The 24,907-nt window shown below is 39.1% G+C and overlaps 1 long non-coding RNA gene across 1 annotated transcript in view; it reads right to left on the bottom strand.

Annotated features, from left to right (window-relative positions):
* Nucleotides 1–11,267, bottom strand: part of LOC116658723 — a 41,091-nt gene extending 29,824 nt beyond the window's left edge. Inside the window, exons 1-2 of the long non-coding RNA XR_004314008.1 lie at nt 8,971–11,267; nt 4,868–4,975 (exon numbers count right to left, since the gene is read on the bottom strand). This is a non-coding gene — a long non-coding RNA (uncharacterized LOC116658723). The remainder of the gene's footprint in view (nt 1–4,867; nt 4,976–8,970) is intronic.
* Nucleotides 11,268–24,907: the final 13,640 nt, after the last annotated feature.

Below are 24,907 nucleotides of genomic sequence, written 5' to 3'. Positions count from 1 at the left end.
AGCTTTTACTTCTCTCATTGCTTCATTTAGAGAAAACTGCAGAATAAACAGAATCCCAGGAGCTATGGGATCAATGGCCAAAAACAGTCTGCAGAGGATACACTCTAGATAAAACTCCCCTCTGACCTCCTCTACTGGTGTTCTGTAAGAAACGGCAGCACCCCACTCCTCCTATCCCCACAATTTTACCAGCTCCACAAACTTACAAGAATGTATCAAAAGAATAAAATAGATAAACAACAAGGCCCTACTATATAGCACAGGGAACTATATTCAACAGCTTGTAATAACCTATAATGAAAAAGAATATATATATGTATAACTGAATCATTATGCTGTACACCAGAAATGAACACAACATTGTAAATCAACTATACTTGAATAAAAAAAAAAAAGAATTCAATCAGAACCATCATTATGTCCTGGTAATAAAAGAAAGAAGATGTGAATAGTCAGTGTAGTTCTTGGTTGATGACACTAATTTTCTGAGAAAGAAGGGAAGAACCAGATACCCTTCAGTACAATTATGAGGAACTATGGAGTCTATTGAGAAAGGTCAGAGTTCTTCAAATAGAGGAATATTCTTTCTTCAATATATTGTTGAATAAGATGATAAGTAATGCTTATATTTAAAAGATATGATAAGGAAATAGGTCTCAGTAAAGATCCAGAATGCCCACACCTCTCATTGTTGGGAAGACTGAAGCAGAGATGGGAGTACCACATTCATTCTTGTCCATGAACTGGTCAGTCCCTCCTCATCTTAACCTTCTCTCCCACGTGACTTTAAAATGGAATACAGGTAAACAAGAGTCCATATCCAGCTCATGCCTGGGATGCTCCCATGCTCTAAAAGACTTTCACTGAGGAGTGAGAGAGTCTTCTTGCAAGGAGAAGGGACGGAGATGCTGGTGGGGTTGTAAATTGAGAGACTTGGAGAGGGAAGTGCTTGCAGGCTGGGGCTAAACCTGAGGACAGGAGGGCCATGTCAGAGGGGGCAGTGGCATTTATAAGGACACCCTCCCTCAGAGGGTTTGCATCATAAAATGACTATTATTTTAATGACTTTATTTATTTATCTATTTGTCTGTTTATTTTATTAGTCATTTCTCATTCCAAAAAGATTTGTTGGAGTTAGCATGTGCCAGTTACCATTCTAAGGCTTCAATGAACAAGATGAGGTCCCCGCATTCATGGACAGATTTCTTTCACCATATAGTTTCATACACACACACGTGTGATTTTAAATTGTGGTACGTTTCTTGAAGGAATTAATAGGGAGCATGAGGAGGCAGCAGGAGTAGGGTAGGGAGGACAGAGGTGACAGATTGATGGACTCAGCATGTCTTCAACTTCCCTCCACCACACCTTCTAGCTGCAGAGACCTACAATTGTAAATTACATTTTAGACTCCCTTGAACTAGAGTTCTGGATGGGATAGAGGTTCTACCAACCATTGGTACCCGTGAAAAACTTGAACTCAGACACGAGTCAAGTGGGAGATGGTGGCCACTGGCACACATGTTTCTGGTAAGGATGTAGCAGATGCAGAGTGGCTCCTGAGCCAGCATTTACCTCAGGTACTTTCCTGAAGGTGACAATGGCATCCCCAGCTACCTAGTTCCTAGATGTGTAGTTAAGACTGTATGATCCTGCAGCCAGCAGTTATGACAGTGCATCCTGACCCCCTGGTTTCTGTAGTATGCAGAAATAGCAGTTCTGTTGGTGCACGTTGTTTGTATAATCATCTGGGGACTCAGCATAGAGCCTCCTATTCTGGCCATTCCAACAATTTAGTAAGTATCTAATGGCTTTCAATTTAAAACGGCAAGAGTAATTTTTGATGTTTGCAATTGAACTCTGGCTGCAAAGAGGGACTCCTTGAGCCATGTGGCCAAGAATCACCTCTCTGAGGATGACTTGAGCTGAAACCATAGGAACTGAAAAGAACCAGGCTGAGAAGAGCTAAGAGAAGGGGATTCCATGCAGGAACTTACAAGTGCAAACATCCTGTGGCTAACGGAGCTTGCATGTTAGGGAATTAAAAGGAGAATATTCTCATGCAAGACGAGATCAGAGGTTGGTAGAGACCAACTCACGACAAAGGATTTGCATATTAGGGCATGGGTGACAGGAAGCCATCAGATGGTATGAAAAAGAGAAGAGCCCTGATCTGATTGATGCCTTCAAAAGCTCACCCTGGCTGGCATATGGAGAGTGAGTTCCACAGGGAGAAACAGAAACATCCCCTAAAAGGCTATTTTGGGGATTCATGCAAGAGATGATGATGTTTTAGGATCACAGTAGTCAAAAAAATTCAAAGTTATAAAAAGGACAAATTTAAGACGTATTTTGGAGGGAAAGCTGATAGGAATTGCTGATGGATTGTATGGGAATATGAAAAAGTGGAGGAAATAAGGATGACACAACATTTTTAGCTTGAGCAAGTGGGTAGCATGAAGAAGGAGAATTCAGGATGAGGGTCAGATTTGGGTGGGAGATTAAAACAGTTCTATTTGATATATTTAAATTGTGAGGTACCTGCAGCCTGTGTCAGTTACCTTTTATTGTATGACAAGCCACTCCAAAACCTAACAGCTCAAAACAACACAATTGTTATTTCTCACATGTCTGTACGGCTGGCTCTTTTGTTGGTCTCACTTGACCTCACTCATGGGGCTGCATTCAGCTAGAGGATTTTATAGTCTAGAAGACATGAGCTGAGTTCATTCACACATCTGGCAGCTGGTCCTTGCTGTTGCCTGGGAAACCTTAGTTCACCTCCTCTTGGTCCCTCAGCCTCCAGTAAGCTAGCCTGGTTTCCTTACATGGCAATCTGTCTGGCTAGCAGTCTAAGAAAATGAAAGTAGAAGCTGCAAGTCTTCTTGAAACCAGTGTCTGGACTTTGGACTTCTATCACATTCTGTTGGTCAAAACAAGGCAGAGACCAGCCCAGATTCAAGGGCAGGAGAAACAGACTGTTGCTCTTATGGGGAAGAGCGCCATAGTCATGGGGCAAAGAGTCATGGGGGAAATTATTGTTGCCATCTTTGAAAGGAATCATTCAGAGACCCATTCTAGTGGGAATGTCATGTAGGCAGTTAGATATGAGTCTGGAGCTAAAACGAGAAGTGTCAGTTCACCTATATGATGTCACTGCTAAGTTGTCATCCAAGAATGGAGCACCGACTCAGTTACTGATCTGTTAGATTAAATGATACTGTTTGCAAGCTGTCTTTTCTCCCTATAACTCTACTGATTTTTTTTAGCATTGTGTAGAAAAGTCAGATTTTTCTATTTTAAAAATAGTTGAAAAATAAATAAAAAGAATCATATTTTGTGACACATGAAAATCATATAAAATTCGAACTTCAGAGTCGGTACATGAAGAATGAGCCCTGTCATAGTCATTCGTTTACATACTGACTGTGGCTGCTTTCACAGTCCGAGAGCAGAGCTGAGGAGTTTTGAAAGAGCCCATCTGCTCCATAAGGACGGAAACTTACTATCTGGCTCTTTGCAGAAAGTTTGACCTTGACCTTATGTAACAGGATGAAAAGCATCTCCACCACACTGCATTGTGTAGTGCTTACACTTCATATTTTTTAGCTATTGGAGTTAAATGTTGAGAAGTGTTACCCTTTTTCCTATCTTCAGAAAAGTGAGAACTGGAAATACAAGAAATGAAACTTCTCAGATCAAACCTTTGAATTTTTTACTATCCAATGGGAGGTTATCCACTGCGGTTGAGTCAAAAAATTTTAATCTGGGCCTATGGAGAGCACTTTTGATGATTTTAATACAAGTGTTGAAAATGCGTGCCTATACAGGATGCCATGGGACCACTCCTAAGACCATTTGAGTATAAATATAGGGGGTTACAGTGTTTTGCACACTTCTGTAGTCTGAAACCCTAGAGTGAAGTAGATGAGGTATAATATGAATTGTTTTGGCATCACTGGCCTCATTGAAAGCCCCCATGCATTTGCACATCTGTGTCTGCAAAAAGAAGGAATAATTGTTCGGCTCTGCTATTGCTGTTTATGAATCAGAAGAACAAAAAGGCAACAGAATAAACAAAATGTCATGTTCATACAAATCCTGATTAGGGTAAAATCATCTGGCTGGCATTGCCTGTGTACAACATCACCAACAGAGCTGCCAGCTAGTGAGGGGAGCCTCACAGGTCCCTTGTCTTGGGGCTTCAAAGCTTGGAACGGCTTATTTGAAGGTTTACACAAAAGCTAGATCTACCCAAAAGAGTTAAGATCTAGTCTCTGAGCGTTTGCTATTATTAAGCAACTTGTCTTTAAGAATCCCCGAAGTCCTAGGCGATGTCTGAATAACTGACTATCCGTTACAGGGCGATTTCCAAAATATGTTTGATTCATACCTTTGAGCAGGGTTTCTCCCCCTCAGCACTACTGACATTTGGGGCCAGATCACTCTTTTTGTGAGTCCTGTGCACTGTAAGATGTTTACCAGCATCCCTAGCCTCTTCCCACTAGATGCCAGTAGCACCCTCCCCATTCTGTCACATGCAACCAAAGCATCCTGAACTGCACAGCATTTCAGGATCTGCTCAGTCCTCCCTGCCCCATGCTCTAAACCCAGTCAGTTTGTCTACATGGGCACACATGGATGCTACAGCCACGTCTGACTATTGCCATAGTCATGGGGCAAAGAGTCATGGGGGTGATATCGCCTTAAATCTACTAATATTTTCTCCCTCAGTGAAATAACATCTTTTTTTTTAACTTCTAGTTTTATAGTATAATTCTATCTATGAGGGCAGACTGAGTTTCTATATAAATAGACTCAAAATATATAATTGCTAACACTCCACAGAGGTTAGCTTATTACTCACTTAATAGTTCAAAGACGTTTCTATGATGTAATAAATCAGGAAACTGAACTTCTTCCATCTTGGGAGCCCACCATTCCTAGAGTCTTGACATTTCCATCTGCCTGCAGCCTGTGGAAGGATAAAGAGAGAGTTCAAAGAGTGAAAACATCCACCTCTAAAGAGCCGTGGCTCAGAAACGACATGCATCACGGCTGCTCGTGTTCCATTGAGAAAAGTTAGTCTTTTGGCCTCGCATAACAGTAAAGGAAGCTGGGAATATAGCCTTGTTATAAGCCAAGGAAGAAAGGAAGCAGGGTGCTTGTGAACAGCTAGTCTCAGCCACAAAAAAACCCATGTTAAATCTAAAAAAGGACACAAATCAACTTGGCTACAAAACAGAAACAGACTCACAGACATAGAGAGCAAAATTATGGTAACCAGGGAGTAAAGGGGGTGGGAAGGGATAAATCGGGAGTTTGAAATTTGCACCTCTTGGGGAGTGACGGAAATGCTGGCTATCTTGATTGTGGTGGTGGTTTTGTTGGTATATACATCTACCAAAATTCATCATATTGTTCATCTGAAATATGTGTAGTTTACTATACAGGAATCATACCACAATAGAGGTGTTTTAAAAAAGCACATCAAATGTCACCTTTCTCACCCACCAGACAGGATCTTTCTGTCTATGATCCTGTGCACTCTGCAGGTGGCATTTGGCTGTGCTCGAATCATGAATGCCCTTTTCACCCAATTAGCATTTTTCTCCAACTAGATTCTAAGTTTTTTTGAGAATACCAAGTATTTTTATGGTTTCCTATACCTTGGCTACCGTACCTAGGTTGGAAGCTTCATTCTGAAACGAGTCACCTGGAGTGCTTGTTAGCGAGCAGGTGGCTAAACCCCAGTCCCAGAGTTGCTGACTCAGTTGGTCTAGGGTGGGGCTTAAAAATTTGCATTTCCCACAAGTTCCTAGGTGATTCTGGTGATGTTGGAAAGCCGCTGACCTGGACTATACCAAGTCTTAACTGACTGTGCAGTTAACAAACAGTAAGGGGCACACTTCTGAATTTTTAGCATTAGGAGGGAAGGCACAGAATTAGGCATATGCTGCCTTTTTAACCTGCTTCTCCCTCCCTTCTTCATGTCCCTCTCATGTCTCTCTTCTGAACCATCCTTATCGGAATAGAGAAACCTGAACCGATGACTTTTGGCTTTGTTTCTTTTTTAAAAATTATAGTTGGATTTTTAAACAATAGGAGGAATTTTACACTCCATTTTGAAAAGTGATTTAATTTAAAAAGTGTTAATCTAATTTTTTTAAATCCTCAAATTTGTCCTGGGGGAACGGAATAGAAAACGCTAAGAAATTTAGGAGAAAAATGGTTCTTTCGGGTCTCTGTTATTTTTCATGATAACTATAAAGTAGCCAGTAAGAAAAATGACATGTCCTTTGAAGTGACAGAGAATTTTGGTTATTTTTTAAAAATCCATGTTTTTCAAGTATAAACTCATTACAGTTTTATCCCATCCAACAATACAGTCTCTTTGGAAAAGTAATAGTATCACCGGATGTATAATTTTCTCTTTAAAATAATAAAGACATTTTTAGTCTGACCAAACATTTCTGAAATTCTAATAAAATAAATGCCTTCCTTATATTTTCTGGAAGATACTAAGTAAAATCATAAGAGATGTAAGGGTCAGATGAGTTGCTATGTCATAATGAGAAGGACCAATTTACTCTGGATTTAAAAAATATCTGTGTAGCTAATGAGCTTCATTTCCATTATACCTGTGTCCCCTGTGAGGGGTGGAACTGGAAGTCATGCAGAGCATGACGCAGAGTAGTTGGCAGGAGAGGGTAAGGCCTGAGAGCAACGATTTTGGGGAAAGCAACTTCGGTAAAGAGTGTCAGGAAAGACAAAGTTCCTAGCAAGTGAAACACCACAGTTCGGGCCCTAAGCAACGTAACCACAGTAGACTCTGGGAAGGCAGAGGCCAAGGGAGCCCTGAAAGGTAAGATGGTGAGATGGGCCATCTAAAGGGTAACACTTCTGACAGCAAAAGGGGATGCTGTTAGCAGCCTCACCAAGACCACAGATGTAGACTGGGGCTGTCTCAGCAAAACGTGGCTGTATTTCCCTGACTCACAGGTGAAGGAGGACGCTGGACGTACTGTAGGGGATTATGACAGCTGACAGGAGATTAAGGCACAGATCAGTTCACCAGGTTGGCCATCAATCTAGGGCTCATACCTCCTCCTGAAGTATCTGGACCAGTTTCGAATCTTGACGTTTTTATTTTTAAATTAACATTATTATTTCTCCCACATTGTGAAAACTCTCAGACGCCTCCTGATCTAACAACGGGTGGGAGATGGTACCGTGTGGGAGTTAGCGTGGTCTTAGACAGGCCGCAGCAGGAAGACTGGTTCTACTGCTTTCCAGCTGCTGTGATCGATCTTAACCTGCTTTCTCATCTGTGAAGCAGGGACAAGAATAACTTTTTCAGGCTGTCATAAGGATTGAATTAGACGGTGTACACAAGTGTGTGACGTGGTGATTGCTGCGTACTCAGTAACTTCTTCTAACAGCTCCTAGGCTACAAAATCTTTCAAATTTAGAAAAGACACAAGCACATTTCATCAGTTCTTTTTCCTAATTTACTCACTTATTTGGTAGATACTTATTAAGTCCTTAATACACTGCTAGGTGTTCTGTTAGGCATCAACTGTAAAAAAACAAAACCATCTTGGCCTCAACTTACAGAGATTTCAGAATAATTAAGAATAAAGAATAAGGAGGAAACAGAGTATCACATAAGGAAACAGTTTTATGTAAAATTTCAACTGAGATTTCAGGATAGAGACTTCCCTATCCTGTACCTTAAGAGTGAAATCTGACTGAGTCTCGGAGAACCAGACAGATTTTGTGTGGAAAAGATCACTTTGCTTGAGGTTTCAGAGCAGAGTAGGGGGATTTCAGAGTGGCTGTGAATAGTCCGTTTAATGGCACATCGCATTAGCCCACGAAAGAGATGACTCTATTTTTCCCTCCAGAAAATAAGGTGATCATACTGCCAAACTCACCACCTGCTGGTGGGACAGCAGTTTGTCTTGGGCCCACTGGACAAACAGGCAGACTTATGACCTTGATATTTACGTTAGCAGATACTCAACTGGATCTTATCCTGCATGTTCACATTTAAAGCAAAATTTCTGCCTAGAATATCAGTACTTTATAATCATGTGCTATTTATTCAAAGGTGCAAATTTTAACAGCAGAGGAAAAAAAATTCAAGTATAGGAGTTTAAAAGCAATATACTGCCCTGAGGTACACGGAATATATGAATTTTGCATGGGCCGGGTTCTCAGAGAATCTTCATGTCTCTGACTTGTCTTCAGGATAAGTTTTCAGGAAATCATTTCGAATGTAAATTCTCCTTAGCCACTCTTGCAAGTAGACTCCCCACAGTCTTACAACTTTAACAATGACTCGATCTAACTTCATATCCAGAAATGGATGCTCAGGGTTTTCTTCAACATCATTTACAACTTTCAGCTCTCTTAACATTTACACACGTGAATGAAGGCACTTTGCGGGCAGAGGTGAGACCACGTGGACTGTGGAGAAGGGGACGGGCAGACCCAGCAGTGGAGGAAGAGATCAGGGCAGAGCACGTGGCCATGCGGAGGAGAAAAGCACATGTCAGCGTGGCATCCACTTACACGCGCCCTGATCAGCATCTATTTTCTACAATGCCCATCACAGAATGTTCAAAGAGAAATGAAACCCAAAGCAATGCTTCATCAAATGCTTAAGAAAAGAAAACGTGTACCTTGGTGCTACGAGTCTTTTCACACACTGCTGAATGTGGGTCCCTGATTGTCCAGAAGAAAGGGAGATTCTGAGAGTTTTTTCCTTGCAGTTGCAGTAAGATTCTGGATATTACATGCAAATTATACTTCTCATTTTAAAGACCTTTAGAGCCTGCTGTTTTTAAACTTCTGAGGCAGACCTGGGGTTGAGCTCTCCACTCACTATTTGACCCTGGACAAGAAGATGTTCAACCCTTTAAATTTCCATTTCTCAAGCAGCTAAAAATGAAGACAGACACTTACCTCATAGGTTGGCTGAAAGAATCAAATGAGATAATGTAAGAAAGGTTCTTCACAATAATAGCACTATAAATTAATAACAATAAAAAGAAATTGGACTTTAATAATTCCAGTGTTAGAAAACATATTTTATCACTCAAAATTGCCACAGTATAACTTCTGATCAAGAATATAGCCACAGTCAAGGCAATAGCCTAGAAGCTTTGTTTGTACTTTGTTCACCATGGAATCCCCAGTGACTAACACAGTGCTCAGAACATATTACTTGCTCAGTAAATTATTGTTGAAGAATTAATGAGTGAATTGCCTAAGCTGAAAGAAACCTTCCTGTTTTACAGCGAGGCAGCATCCGTCCATGTAAAACTACTGATCAACAAGCAGGACCTAAAACAATTAGGAAGCTACGCTAGTTGTCAGAGGCTACAGTATTTCAAAGGAACATGTGATAATATCTGAGTAAATATTTAATTCTGAAAAGGATAGATGGGCTCACCAATAATTTAGAACTTTGTATCACTGTTTTAATGGGTATCATTTCTTTGGTAGGTTAAATGTGAATAAAATCCCTCTGATTTCTATTTCCAGGTCCAAAATTCAGGGCTATTAAACTCATAGGAAGAACAAAAAAAAATCTACTTTTCACATTTAGATCGTTGTGATTATCCCCAGCAGCTGACTGCTCTGCTGTCTTTGTGACACAGTGTCCTTCAGGCCTCACCAGCAAGCAGAGCCCTTGGGGTGGTGATTAGAATGTGCTGGGCCTGCCGTGGGGGTTATCACAAGTTCCCTAGCGGATGCCAGGCCTCACTTCCACATTTTACCCTCATCTTGCTTCAACGTGGAGGGCTCCAATTAACTTCAAAGACCCTTCCATGTGTAGAAAAACTCTGATGAAGTGGAACAGAATCTCACAGTATGTTTGAAGTTTGTAGGAATGTTAATGAGAAGAGATCATGATTATCATTATGTTAAAAAAGAAAAAAGAAAAAAAAGAAAGTCTCTCACTTTAGTCATATACATAACTTTTCCTTATCTGTCACAGACAAATTCACCCAAGATATGCAGGGCCAAACGAACACAGCTCAGTAAGGTATCTTCTAGATTTATTTACAGTGAAAAACACCACATGCTTGATAACCGTTCTTTAATTAGGGGAAGAGTTTGTAACTTCCCCCTTTGTTTCATAGTTAAAACACATTTGTTTTCCATTATGAATGAGTTTGTCAAAAAGCACTGAACCAGAAATTTAGCTGTAAGCAAATGTGTTTTCACCTTAGCCCAGCACTGTTTGACAAAGTATGTTGCACAGGCAATTGTACCTATTATTTCCAGAGAGTATGGATAAGTGCCCCTTCCCCTCTAACTTCCCGTAAGGAATGTCTGCCTTCTGTGGAGGGGAGTATAGAAAGGAATATAAGATCTGGGTGAGTCTGTGAAAACCTGAGAACATTGATACGAAACATACCAAACACATCCTTTAAATAGAAAATAACAGCAGGCAGGATATATATATAGGACACAATGGTTGACCCCGTATTTTGGTGCTTTTTGAAGCTACAAATAGCTCAGAACATAGACTAAGTTGCAGAGCAGTGTTCTGGTGGCTGGTGACACCAGGGAAGAACGGTCGCAGTTTAGTCCAGAAAAACCCCTGCAAAGGCTCTTCATTAAGCAGCACATCTCTCATCAGTCCATCTCCTGGAAAGAACACAGCGCAGCCTCCCTGCCTATACAAAATTCTAGAAATAATTTTTAAAAAGACTAGTGACTACGTAGTCACATTAAAAAAAAAAAAAAAGAGGGAGAGAGAGAGAAATCTTAGACAATGAGAAGCACTGAGAAAACCACAGGCCAAGGCTCTACCACAGAATGGCTACAGCAAGGGAGATCTGCCCTGAACATGGCAGAAGGAGGGAGCAGAAAGAGGCTGGGAAGCAATTAACAAAGGATTCGTCGGAGAACAGCAGAGGTATCAGCCGAGCCAATTTGCTCCTAAATGCACGAACATCCCTGTAGACCGGGAAGCTGCAACAGGAGTATGAAAATGGGTTCAGCATCATTACTCTGTAAAAGTAAATTAAAATGGCAAAAGGATAGCAAATTATATCAAGTAATAGCAAGTTTAAAAGACTGAAAATACTAAATTCTAGTGGATATGCAGACCATCTGGAATGCTTATGTACTGCTGGTGTGGGCGTAAAATGTTAAAACTGCTTTATAAAACTGTTTGCCAGTTTCTTGAGCAGTAAAACATACATCTATCCTACGACCCAGCATTCGCCTCCTAGTTGTTTATTAAGAAAAATGAAAACATACGCCTACAGACAACCTTCTAAATAAATTTTCATACCAACTCTATTCATAACTGTCAAAAACTGTATGCCCAGGTGTCTATCCATGGGAGAATCGATAAACAAACTGTGGAATATTCATATAATGGAATATTACTTAGTAACAAAAAGGAACAGACTACTCAGTATTCTATGAATATTAAGTCTCAAATACAGAATACTGAGTAAAAGAAGTCAGGCACAAGAAATATATGTGGGGTATGATTCTGTTTATGATATGTTCTAAAACAGGTCAAATAGAAAATAATCAATGATAATATGAAGAAGAAGAAAGAAAGAACAATGTTCACCTCTGCAAGGAAGACTGACTGAGAGGGGCACGATGCAACTTTCTGGGGCGATAGAAATGTTTTATATCTTGATAGGATATAGGCTTCCTTGTATGTATCAAATTTGATCCAACTATTTACTTAAGATCTGTACGCTTCACTGTAAGTAAATTATATCTTACTTAAAAAAAATAAAGGCTTGATAAATAACTTAAAATGATTCCGATCTTTTTAAAAAGGTCATTAGTGTCCTTAGGCAGAATAGTGTCTGGAATACATTAACAAAGTATTGTTTACTGCTATACTGTGGCTTCAGTGAAAGCTGAGAATACAAAGAGCTCTGAGATCATAGGATGAGTATTGCTAAAATGCTGATGGGCAGAAGTGCAGATAAGGAGATTCTTTGGAATAAGGTCTTGCCAACTCTGTCAAAGAGCAGCATGGAGTGGAAATGGAAGAAGGTAAATTTCCTCCCAAATAAACTTAGCTTGATGGAGAATTTTGTCTTGGAAGAGCCCCATGACAGTCTCCATCCTATCAGTTTTTGTACTCTCAGCCTCAAAAACATTCATCTTACATGTCTCGAGAAAGTCTGCTTTTTTCAAAGCCTAGCTTCCATGAACAACAGGACTTCTCTAGAAAAATAGGGTCTTGACTAACACTGAGGATTTCAAGGACAACCCACCTTAACAGCGATCCTGTAATATGGTCAGGCTCTCTTGGTAGGCAACTAGAGTAAGAACTCAGGTATTTCAAGTCTTGGTTCATTCAATTGTCCCCCAAGCAGTCATGTGCCAGACATTGTGTTAGATGTTCAGGATGTTGCTATACATGGTATCTAGGAACATGGGATTTAGAACAAGGAGGCTAGGGTAACTGGTTTACAAGCTGTGAACATGGGACTGGTAATCTCTATAGGCCTAGAGAATGGAGGTAGGGCCTCAAGGAATGAGATAAAATATATACATTGAAATGAATCCCAGGAGATTATGAAAGAACAAGCTTTTCCTTCTCCTATTTTTTTCCTTTCTTCTCTTATCAGTTTCCATATCCTACCACCACCCCAAGTCAACACCATCCATCACTGCACCTTCTACAGACAACTCATGCTTCTTTGTGATAAGAGTTGGGATTGGAGCTCTGATGCAGCTGTGGGGTGGAGAGTCAGGTTAGGTATTCTGATGGGGAAAGAGGAGTGATTAGGGGCAAGATTTACAAGCTGAGATACAGGATAAGGGGAAGAAATGATAATAGGTAGTGGCTGAGATGTCTCCTTTCCTCCCCTCTCCTCTCGTATTGTTACTGCCCGTATTTCCAATATTTCCCCCAAGAGTTCAGAGTAAGGCACAACAGGGACTGGACAAAAACGAGCAGTAGTATGAGCCCAGGGCAGAAACTTGAGTTATATTAGTGCAGCCAATCCTGGCCATGGGCCTATTTCAGAGGCAGAGCGGGCAGTGATCAACAGAGTTGGTGGCAAGATTGACAGGTCAGAGGAAGAGGAGGTTTGAGAGGAAGGAGTGGCAAGTAGAGATGAAGTATCACAGACGTCACCACTGGGACACTATGGGGAAAGTGAGCCCTTAGCTGGGATATGTACCTGGCAATACCTGTATGTGTGTGCGATGTATGTACAAGGTGATTCTAACATAGTACTCATAGTTCAGGGTATTCTTGTGTGGGCAAGCAGCAATACATGTTTCAAATATTTTCATTTTTCTCTTTTTATACACAACAGAACAGCTCTCAGACACTGATTGGCATTAGGTCACATGGCTTGGACATGGCTTGGTATCTTTCAAAATGAGTCTATTTCTTTTGGGCTTAAGACTAAGCCAATTTTTTTTTTTGAGTTACAGTCAGTTTACAATGCTATGTCAATTTACAGTGTAGAGCACAATTTTTCAGTTATACATGAACATACATATATTCATTGTCGCATTCTCTTTCACTGTGAGCTACCACAAGATCTTGTATATATTTCCCTGTGCTATACAGTATAATGTTATTTATCTATTCTACATATGCCTGTCAGTATCTACAAATTTCAAACTCCCAGTCTGTCCCTTATGACCTTCCTCCCCTCTGGCAACCACAAGTTTGTATTCTATGTCTATGAGTCTGTTTCTGTTTTGTATTTATGTTCTTTTTTTTTTTTTTTTAAGATTCCACATATAAGCGATCTCATATGGTATTTTTCTTTCTCTTTCTGGCTTATTTCACATAGAATGACATTCTCCAGGAACATCCATGTTGCTGCAATGGTGTTATGGCCTTGTCATTTTTAATGGCTGAATAGTATTCCATTGTATAAATATACCACATCTTCTTTATCCAGACATCTGTTGATGGATATTTAGGCTGTTTCCATGTCTTGGCTATTGTAAATAGTGCTGCTATGAACATTGGGGTGCAGGTGTCTTTCTGAAGTAGGATTCCTTCTGGATAAATGCCCAGGAGTGGGATTACTGGGTCATATGGTAAGTCTATTCCTAGTCTTTTGAGGAATCTCCATACTGTTTTCCACAGTGGCTGCACCAAACTGCATTCCCACCAGCAGTGTAAGAGGGCTCCCTTTTCTCCATAGCCTCTCCAGCATTTGCCATTTGGGGACTTTTGAATGATGGCCATTCTGACTGGTGTGAGGTGATACCTCATTGTAGTTTTGATTTGCATTTCTCTGATAATTAGTGATACTGAGCATTTTTTCATGTGCCTATTGATCATTTGTATGTCTTCCTTGGAGAATTGCTTGTTTAGGTCTTCTGCCCATTTTTGGATTGGGTTGTTTGTTTTTTCTTATTAAGTCTTATGAGCTGCTCACATATTCTGGAGATCAAGCCTTTGTCAGTTTCCCCTTCTGCAAAAGTTTTCTCCCATTCTGTAGGTTGTTGTTTTGTCTTACTTATGGTTTCCTTTGCTGTGCAGAAGCTTGTAAGTTTAATTAGGTCCCATTTGTTTATTCTTGCTTTTATCTCTGTTCCTTGGGTAGACTGTCCTAGGAGAACATTTTTGAGATGTATGTCAGATAATGGTTTGCCTGTATTTTCTTCTAGGAGGTTTATTGTATTTGTCTTATGTTTAAGTCTTTGATCCATTTTGAGTTTATTTTTGTGTATGGTGTAAGGGGGTGTTCCACCTTCATTGTTTTACATGCTGCTGTCCAGTTTTCCCAACACCATTTGCTGAAGAGACTGTCTTTATTCCATTGTATATTCTTGCCTCCTTTGTCGAAGATTAGTTGACCAAAAGTTTGTGGGTTCATTTCTGGTTCTCTATTCTGTTCCATTGGTCCAAGACCAAGCCAATTTTAATGGTTGAGGTTTTACAGTCAGTAGAGTTTTACCTAAATTTATTTGCAAATAAATTTTAATTTAATGAAAATCTAACTTCTAAGTGTTTTTAAACTTGGGAAATAATTCTCTTTCTCCCTCTCTCTAACTCCTCCTGTTTTTAATTTTCAACTGTCTGTAAATAATAATTACATGTATGTGTGTAGTGGACAACAGAGATAATGACCAATATTTTTTAACTCTATAGGAAAAATTTTAGACTTGTGGAGTCAGTTTTTAATAATTCTGTTTTTAACTTACATTATGTACATATCTGTATACTATCATGATCAGCATTTGCACCTACCACCATATTGTGAGTTTCCTGAGGGCAGGAACTATGCTTTATTCATCTTTCTGTGCCCAGGGCCTCACTCATTCTTGAGTGGTGTCCTGAGATGAACAATGCAAGACTTGCAATGAAAGATATACACAAAAATATTACAGAAGAAAAGAACTGTATCTACAGACAAGAGGGAAATAATGATTAGAATAACAATGAGATACCACTATATACTTACTAGAGTGGCTAAAATAAAGAATACTGGCAATACCTAGAGCTGCCATGGGGAGTATGGAACTCTCATACACTGCTGGTGAAAATGCAAAATGGTACTGTTATTCTGGTAAACAATTTGGCAGTTTCTTATAAATTCAAACATATGCTTCCAATGTGATCTAGCAATCCTATTCCCATGTACTTACCTAAAAGAAATGAAAACTTGTATGCAAACAAAGATCTACACACAAATGTTCATAGCAACTCTATTCATAACGGCTAAAATGTGGAACTGATCAAAATGTCCTTCATGGATAAACAGTGTTATGTCCAAAATGGAATACTATCCAGCAGTGAAAAACAAATCACTGACCCCCTTCAAAAACCTGGATGAAAGAGCCCATCTCAAAAGAGTACATAATGCATTATTCCATTTATATGACATTTTCAAAAAGACAAAACTATATGACAAAGAATAGATCAATGGTGCCTGGCGTTGGGTGGGGAGGAGGGTGTGACTACAAAGGTGGAGCATGAGGCAGATTTTGAGGTGATGGAACTGCTCTGTGTCCTGATGATGCTGTTGATTACACAAATTTGTACATGTGTTAAAATTCATAGATCTCTACATTGAAAATAAAGGTCAATTTTACTGCATGTTGATTTTAAAATAATATTAAACCAACAAAAATAAAATTTAAAAGACTAAGAAAATGTAAAGTGTTTATAACTAGCAGTGGAAGTATAAACTAAACACCTCCAAACTTCAACCCCTGGAGAACTGCTTTCTATGGGAAGATTACTAATCTTCATATTGTATCTCTTGCACTCACAACAAACCCAGAAATGTCCTCTGATGTGTAATTTTAAAGTTTCCTCTGGATCTGTATGTTAGTCTCTGTGAGCAGATGGCTCAGTAGTGAGCACCATTTCTTATATGCTTCCAATGGTGATCAGCCTCCTGATGAAGGCTAACCAAAGACGGGACTGGCATTATCCCACATGTCATTTTCATTGTGGTTGGTCATCTTGTGCAGATCATAGTGCTTACAGGATTTTTTTCTTTCTTACTATGGATCTAGAATCTAGACTGTAATGTCTGCATGAATTAACATGTTTATCTTGGTGAACCAGGTGTGGGCTTGAGCCTGCATGGTGTTTGTGGTGTGTATGCATGCACTGACTAACTAGACACAGTCATCACTCTGCACCTAAAACTGCTTTGGGACATTTTAAAGGAGCCAAGACCTGAAGTGTCAAAGCTGACGCTGCACATTCTGTCTCACTGTAGGAAGAGCCCCCCTCACCCACACCCTCCTGATGAGGCTAAGTTGTGCTCCAATTTCAGAAACTAAGAATGTTCTTCCGGGGACACTATGTCTTCAGGAGTGCTAGATAAAGGGGGAGGAGTGAACCATCAGGCAACAAAATCCCTGTGGGAGAGATGTGGATGTTCCCTGCAAGAGTTCTGGGACATTCTGAGGAAGTCTGAAAAAGGACAGGGGCTAGGAACTGGGGTCCAGTCTACAATGGTACCCTTGAGAGAGGGTTAATTTTGATGGGTGTTCTTTTCTCTCGGGAAAGAGTTACTGGGCATCTTATAAACCACATGGCTTTGTTTTTCCATCCTGTGTATTAGCTTCCCTCAGCAGACCCAAGCCCTTCATTGAAGTCTGAGACCCCTTCTACATTAGCGTTGTGTGAACAGGGAGTGGGCAGTAAGGGGAACATATAGACAGCTCCACACCTACCCTTGCATGGATGCCATTAAGAGAAAGAGTGCAGGATGGCCGAGAGGTTCATGGATACAAGGTGAGCAGAGCCAGAACTATAGACAGCTGTCTGTGGCTGCCTCCAAGAGCTGCCTGGAGACACACACTCTCACTCCTAAAATATACCAAGCAGCATTTCTCAAGGGGCTGTCTACAGACTTGGGGATTTATATTTTAACTACAGATTCCTAGGCCCTACTTCAGATACACTGAATCGGAACATCTCAGGGTGGAACCCAGAAATCTGCACTTCAAAAATAGAGCTCTCAGGCAATTGTTATGCCGCAGAAGTTTTGAGATTTTATCCTCAAGGTGACTTTTGAAAAGTCAGTGGGTACGCTGACTCTTGGCCATCTCTCCCTCCTTCTCCTCTTCCTCTTTTTCCTCCTTTCTTCCCCCACCTCCTCATTATTATCATGATTATTACCACCATTGTTAACTTCACTGGAAAAATGAGAAGGGTGGGGCTTTTTCTACAGCAGGCTAATTTACTTACGAGTCAAAGATTTTAAAAGAACTATGACAGTGATAAAGCCCAGGACCCTCCCTCTATCCTAATTAGGGATGAAAAATTACTGTGTTGCACGCCCCTCCGAAAGAGAACCCCATCTCTAACATTAGAGATGCTGCCACCGCGGAAGAATCACTTGCAGCCGAAGTCCGGGGGAAAGCTCTCCCCTGGGGAAGAAGGTGCATATTGGTTGTGTGAGTCCAATAAATACATCCTGTCAGCAAGAAAAGCAGTAAGAATGCAGTTCACAAGCATTTTTATGTGCAGACGTTTTCAAAAATTAAGTTTCATGCCTCAAGTACATTGTTACACTACATGAATATTTCATAATCTGGAACATTTCCCAAATATTTTGGATTGGTATTACCACTTTTTTTTTCTTAACATTGTAAAACCCTTCTTCACTCTTCTGAGTGACTCAGTATATAAACTTCAATCACATTCAGGGTAGTTTTACTACATTTTTTTAATAGGATGTTTTATGCTTTTAAAAAATGTACCCTTGGTCTTGACCAGAAAAATTAATAAAAATATGAAACAGTTGAACTCAGGCAGGAAGGAAAAGTGTATCTCTTTGAAATTCTTCATTACTCTAATATGTTGTATTTGTAAGAATATGAATCATCCATTGTGTTCAGTTCTCTTAGAAATCTAATGTGTTAGAGAAAGCTTTTCAAAATCACTTTGGAAGAAATTCTTTTTATTTTAAAATAATATCCTCATTATGTTTAAAGCCTGTTGGGTTAGAGACTATTAGTTTAGAGACATTTGTTTTACTTTAAAATTGCATCTTTATGTTAACTTTGAGACATGTATTGACTACCTCTTACTACTACTCCTTAAAAAAATACTCAGTGATGATGTTTTTCAGACAATTTAAAAAAAAAAAAACCTGCGTATATCAAAAGCCAGGCACTGAACATAAAATAACTCTTCTCATGACATCCTAACATTCTATGAATTCCCATTTTACAGATTGAAATACTGATGTTCAAAGCCAGTATTTGAAGTTAAACAACCCACTCGAGCTCTCATAACCAGTGCAGATGGATCTCAAGCTCAGATATGCATGACCCCAAATCCTTTACTCTTCCCAATGCACCAGTGACTTCTCAACTAAATAGGCTGTTCTACTGCAAATTTGCTTATATGCATCATTTTGAAACAAATTTCAAAAGTTTTAAAATAATTTGTTTTAATTTATAAGCATTACTTGATCACTATAAATGAATAAATGATGGAAATGCCACTTACTGCATTTTATGAATACCACTCTGGAGGACTGACAAATAAAAAAATACAAGTGGTCTCTTCTTTATCCTTTCTTAAGTTCTTTTTTAAAATGTCCTCTAATTTTTATAATATTTTCCATTTTTTGAAATATAAGAATGTAATTTTAACAGTTTATAAATGATTTCAGCATTAAAACTATCCCTAAAAGCAGAACTAATTTGTAAGCATATGACCTGTCTGAACATTAATTACCCTCACTCTGACTTTCTGACCTTTTGAAATTGTTTTATTGGTAATTATCGCAATGCTACTTCTAGTAACAAAAATATTGGATCTGGGGTCCATTTATTTTAACATGATTTTATCATGTATATACGTTTTTTAAATGGAGGTACTGGGGATTGAACCCAGGACTTCGTACATGCTAAGCATGCACTTTACCGTTGAGCTATATATATACACCCCTATCATGTGTTTTTAAATTATACTATTATTTTCGGACAATAAAGCACACACAACGTGACTTTCACAGTGGATCCCTCCCTCTGTCAGGGACCTTATGATTGACCTTTAGGAAGGAGGTCCACCTGGCTGTAACTCTTGGGTCTCAGGCTTGGAGACAGTGCAGATCCTCTCCCTACTTAATTCCTCTCCTCCTCAGCTTTCCTACTGTGTGAGCATCAGGGCAACACAGAGAAGAGCTGTAACTTGACACTTCAGAGTATCTATTCACTGCCTGAAGCCCTTTCTAGCTCTAAAAAACTTCATTGTTTCAATTTTATTTATAAATTTCTAACCATGTTTATGTATTTTTAAAATATTAAGGTTAAATAACTAAAAGGCAGCTACACAGCAAGTGAGTCAGGGAGTTGGGATTTTAACCCAAGTTTGTCCAACTACAAAGCCTGTTCATTTTGATGAGCTTCTCTGCTTTTGTGATTATTTACAGCCCTGGTTTTCTATGATTTTATGAAGTTCAGGACATATTTTGAATTTGTCCTTTTTATCTAATAAATTCCTGACATCAGCTCATTGTCTTTGATTTGTCTCTTTCTCTGAAATGCCAAGTGATGAAAAATAGTCAAGTAAAGGTTCCAGACTCACTCTTTTTTAAGCATAAAGAATAACATAATTCGCATGAGCTGAGGATAGAGAGTGGGAAAAGGTAGAAATATTAAAATTTGTTTAAAGCACCAACTGCTTTTATTTTAACCCAGCAATGTTGGGTTTTAAATCATGGTACAGCTCTTTGGTCCACTTAGGCTTTTCTTGGTCAGTTTTTTTATTATTATTTTATTTTTTTTACAAAAAAATCAAATTGATAAGTTCTGCCCAGAGGTAGGCTTTTGCCATAAGATTATTAAAAAATAATTTTTAAAAAATTTTAACTGGTTTTGTGTCTGTTTAGTTCCTTAGATTCTAAAGTTGAAGAGCTGTAAAAGCAAAATGATTTATTTCCACATGGAGGATGAATGCTTGCAACAGAAAAAACAATGTATCCCATTGAGAGATGTAACACAGGAGAGAGAGGTTATGGGGACAGCTCCGACTGAGTTGACACACTGGTGACAAGATGGTAATCAACTTCAAAATGGTGTCAGTAAACCACCTTTCTTCTGGCTGAGGCGGTCACATCCCAAACAGTATGTCTCAATAGATCTATGAATGTCATCAGTTTCATAATTTTTTTTGAACACTGTCTTCTGGGGTTCATTTCGCTTATACTATCTGTGTTTATGTCTCATTAGGTCACACAGGAAATCTGCTACTTGTTTATACTGCTGTGCCTTGGGAAAAGACGGAGACAACATCTTTTCTAAAACAATTTCACATTTTTTCTGTCTCTTATAACTCCCTAAAAATTATCTTTGTAAAGATTTTTCAAAGTTCTGTCACTTCAAAAGAATAGTCATTAACCAATTTGAAACTCTTTTTGAAAAATCCAATTGAAAGAACCAAAGCCATATTGGAGAGAGTTTCACTTAATTTTATAATAATTTTGGAAAATATTTTCATTCTACATTTTTTTTCAGGCTTTGAACTACAGCAGAATTCCAACAGAAATAAAGTAAAATCAAGGACCAGAAATTTTTCTGATTCATTAGATACTTTTTAAAGCATCCTTCATCTAAGACACTGCCCTCTCTTTCTGTAATACAGATGTCTCTTTTTTCCTAATAACTTCCTGTTATCTTCCCAGTTCATTGTACTTGGCTCCAGTCATTTTAGCCTATCACCAAACCTAATAAACAGCCATATTCGGCACGCGTATTCATGTTTCTCTGTGTTTATGCATTGACATCCTTTTTGCACTTTTTCTTTGTGTCTGCATTTGTCCTCTTTTCATGTGTTTTATACTCTGTGAAGAGAGGGACTTTGTCTTTCCTTCACCTTAAAAACTTCAGCTTAGACTTGTCTGTATTCGCTACATTCTTTACTGATTGATTTAAAATGAGAGAAAAAAAAAAAAAACTCCAAAAACATAAAACCCAAAAAACTCCGTATTCTTCAACTAGCAGAAGTCCAGCAAGGAAAAGGCCACCCCACTTATCACTAGCGACTTTACTATCACCTTTAATCACTTGATCACATCTTTATTTTTTTCTTGCTAGGTTAATGTTGGGGTAGTCTTCCAAGCAAGAAAGTCATAGTAACTATTACAGGTACAAGCCATTTAAAGAAAATTTAAATTAAAAGACAGAATTACATTTAGATCTCATTTAAGAATTCTAATTTCACATACACACGCATGCACATGCGCATGCGCACACACACAATGTGTAGTCAATCATGGGAGCTTATGTAACATAAATCCTGCTAAGACTCAGCTCGTTTTGTTCTCTTTAAGATGGATAATGTGTTAGCAATGTAATAGAAGGATTTTGTGCCACATAAACCAAGAATACAGAATGCAAACCATTGGACCCACAGGATAGGTTTGTTTTATCCGAGCTTGGAAGAAAAGGACCTATGAAAACAAACCAATTTGCTTCCAATCCAAATTATCAACTGGAGAGATTCTTCAACAGAATACCAGAAACAGATGTGAATGCCTTTTCTCCATGACTGCAAGCCAGTACATGATTTCTTGCCATGTTATCCCTTTATGATAAAACCTCAAGCTCCCATCCACACCAGCAGAGAGGAAAACCCCAGAAGAAATATGATACCATTTGGCCTGACTTTTTTTTTTTCATCTTCCCTGTAGATACTGGATGCCTTACCCGGCCTCTCGATTGTGGATTTTACATGGACAGTGTTTTTAGCATATTGCCTCACTGGGACATATTTCCCTCAGTCTGCAAAAGGAACTTGAGTTTTGAAGAACTGACACATTAAGCATCTTTCCACTTTTAAAAGGGAGTGGGCTCATGTAGTAATGATGTGATGTACAAAAATGACTGGATTTTCTTTCGAGAATGATTTATTATTCTGGAGTCTGTATTTTCCAGGAAAAGCTAATGTGCTAGCTTTTGAACCTTTGGAAGTATGAGTTCAAATTTGGCCCATAGTAAGCAACAAGCAACAATGTTTGGCCTCGGCTCAAACTATTCTCTGGGTTTCTACATCATCATACCCCACACACAACTCAACACCAGTAACACAACTGGAAACATCTGCTGGACAAAAATCCCAGATTTGGGAAGAGAGGACAGCCAAATACTCTCAATAGCTCATTATTAGAAAACCAAAACTTACTGCTGATGTTCAAAAACAAAGTCAGGAAATGATTTGAGAGTCACATAGAAGCTGATCAAGAGGTTCTAGAATCCTTTATAGGAATCTGGACTTTTGTTTTTTCACTGCACTGTTTACTTACATTTACAACTATTTGCTCACTTGGGTGGGCCCCTCTCTGAAGCTAAATTTGTGGAGCCGTATCTCCTCCAAAAGCACATAGGTTGTAGGTTTCAAACTGGTGCAAAATGTCCTAGGGCCTTATGAACTTGAACACAACCACAGATGTTCTGGAATGTGGGAAAGGGTTGTGCTTTAAAACACCACAGGATAGAATGGTCACAGTTTAAAGCTACACACAATCACTCTCATGTGATTGTGTCTTGTTTTCAGCAACCCATTTCCCCCTGAATCCTCTATCCTTAAAAAAAAAAAAAATTAAGATCTTTGGGTAACAGATAGAGGATATATAAATTAAATATTAAATCTAAAATCATTTCCTGAGAGTAATTTTTAGTCTGATATTTGCCTTAGGTATGGAATTCATCCTCTTATAGCACCTTGTGAAGGTACCGTAACCTCAGCTAAGCTGCTCACAAGCATACCCACTTTACTGACTGGTATTTTATTTTGTGTTGTTTTAAAATCCAGTAACAGAGACATATTCTAGTTTATGTAATTGAGAACATTTTAAAAAAAGCAATGGTCATCTTTCTCAAGAAATTGTTCTAAATTGTTCTTAAGAAACAAGATTTGACATAAGAGCAGGTGTACATGGAGGTGTGTATAGGACCAAGGGCAAGGTGGAAGAGAGGAGAGTCCAAATGTGCCAAAGAGTTTCAACCAAAGGAATATACCTGAAACCACCTTTAATAAGTATAAAAGCAATCAGCTATGGGACTTGAGAGAGAAACTACGAACAGAGATACAGGGAGGTCATTGGGGAGAATGGTGGTAAGGGGACCTCATAAGCACTAGTATTTGCATGCCAAGTTCCTGCTGGTTAGGTTGACTGCAGAGTCAGACAACAGCATTTTCTTTTCCATGGACACAGTTTGGTTTGGAATGTGATTGTAAGCACAAAGCAAAGTCACACTGTATTATTAATACATCTTTTCCCCAGTGTGGACAAAGTAGAGAGAAACAGATACAGAGAAACTGCAGCAAATCCATCAAAGAGCCTCCCACCCAATTCCCAGCTCCCATGGCAAGCCCGAGGGTGAGACTGAGCGGGTTCAACACTGAGGCGCAACAGGCAGAGACAGAGCAGGTTGGTGATCCTAGACTAAAACTGAATAGCAGACACATGGATCCCGGCATCCCAGCAAAATCTGATCATAATATCCAAGGAATTTTAGACCTATAGGAATAGAAATTACCTAGTCTTGCCTTCGAAATTTTTACTCAAAGATACAAACTGGAGAAAAGGACAGAGCCAGCTTCAAAATCTAGTCTCCAACTCCCAGTTCAGTGCCGTTTCTCCCACCCTGTCGTGCTTGTCTGAGTTAATGGAAACTGAATGGGTCAAGGTCTCGTTTCTTAGTGGGTCAAGCCGACGGCAGTCCTGGTGAAACCTCCGGCTGGTGCAAGACTGACCCTATATGGCTCTGTGCCTGGCAGTTTCAAGTGAACGGGAGGCCCACAGCCCTAAATGTCTCATCTGCTTATTTTGGTTTCCTTTGTGTGATACTGGATCGTGCCTGTTTTCTATAGCCTTAGGAAGCTGATAAAAATTGTACTTTAAGAAAGAAAAATGTATAAAGACTGCTACATAAAGGAACAACCATTTCACAAAAAAGATTTTTCAAAAATTAGTTTGCAGATGATGAGTTTGCTAAATAATCTTGAAATACTTTCAGTTGGGCCTGAATCAGCTTCAGACTATTAAAAAGGAATGACTGAATGTAACATCATCTCCCCAAGTACTGTGTTGATAAAACCCATCTATTCCACACGATGGGCAGGGCAAACTACTCTTGGATAGCTGTGTACCCCGAAAATGCAAGGAAAGTAAAAAGAGGCTTAAGTGATCTGCCTCTTTAATTAGATAAGTCAAATAATGAAAAGTGTAGAAGAATCTTGAAACGCTTCCCTCCTTCTGCAATGCAGCTTTCACCAGAATGAGACAAAGGAAGGAAAGACAGTGGGTTTTTGCAAACAGCTAAGTTTCTCCTGATTTTAAACATCTTATTCCCAGGCAGCAAATGTTATTTCATTTAGGAAACATGGAAGGTAAGCGATCGTAGACGTATTTTTTAATGTTATACTTGGCAAAATAAAACACTAACATTTCCA

This window comes from Camelus ferus, chromosome 2 (assembly GCF_009834535.1).
Source record: "Camelus ferus isolate YT-003-E chromosome 2, BCGSAC_Cfer_1.0, whole genome shotgun sequence".
Lineage (NCBI taxonomy): Eukaryota > Metazoa > Chordata > Mammalia > Artiodactyla > Camelidae > Camelus > Camelus ferus.
The sequence above is the reverse complement of the archived record's forward strand: the minus strand, read 5'-3'. Positions and strand labels throughout refer to the sequence as shown.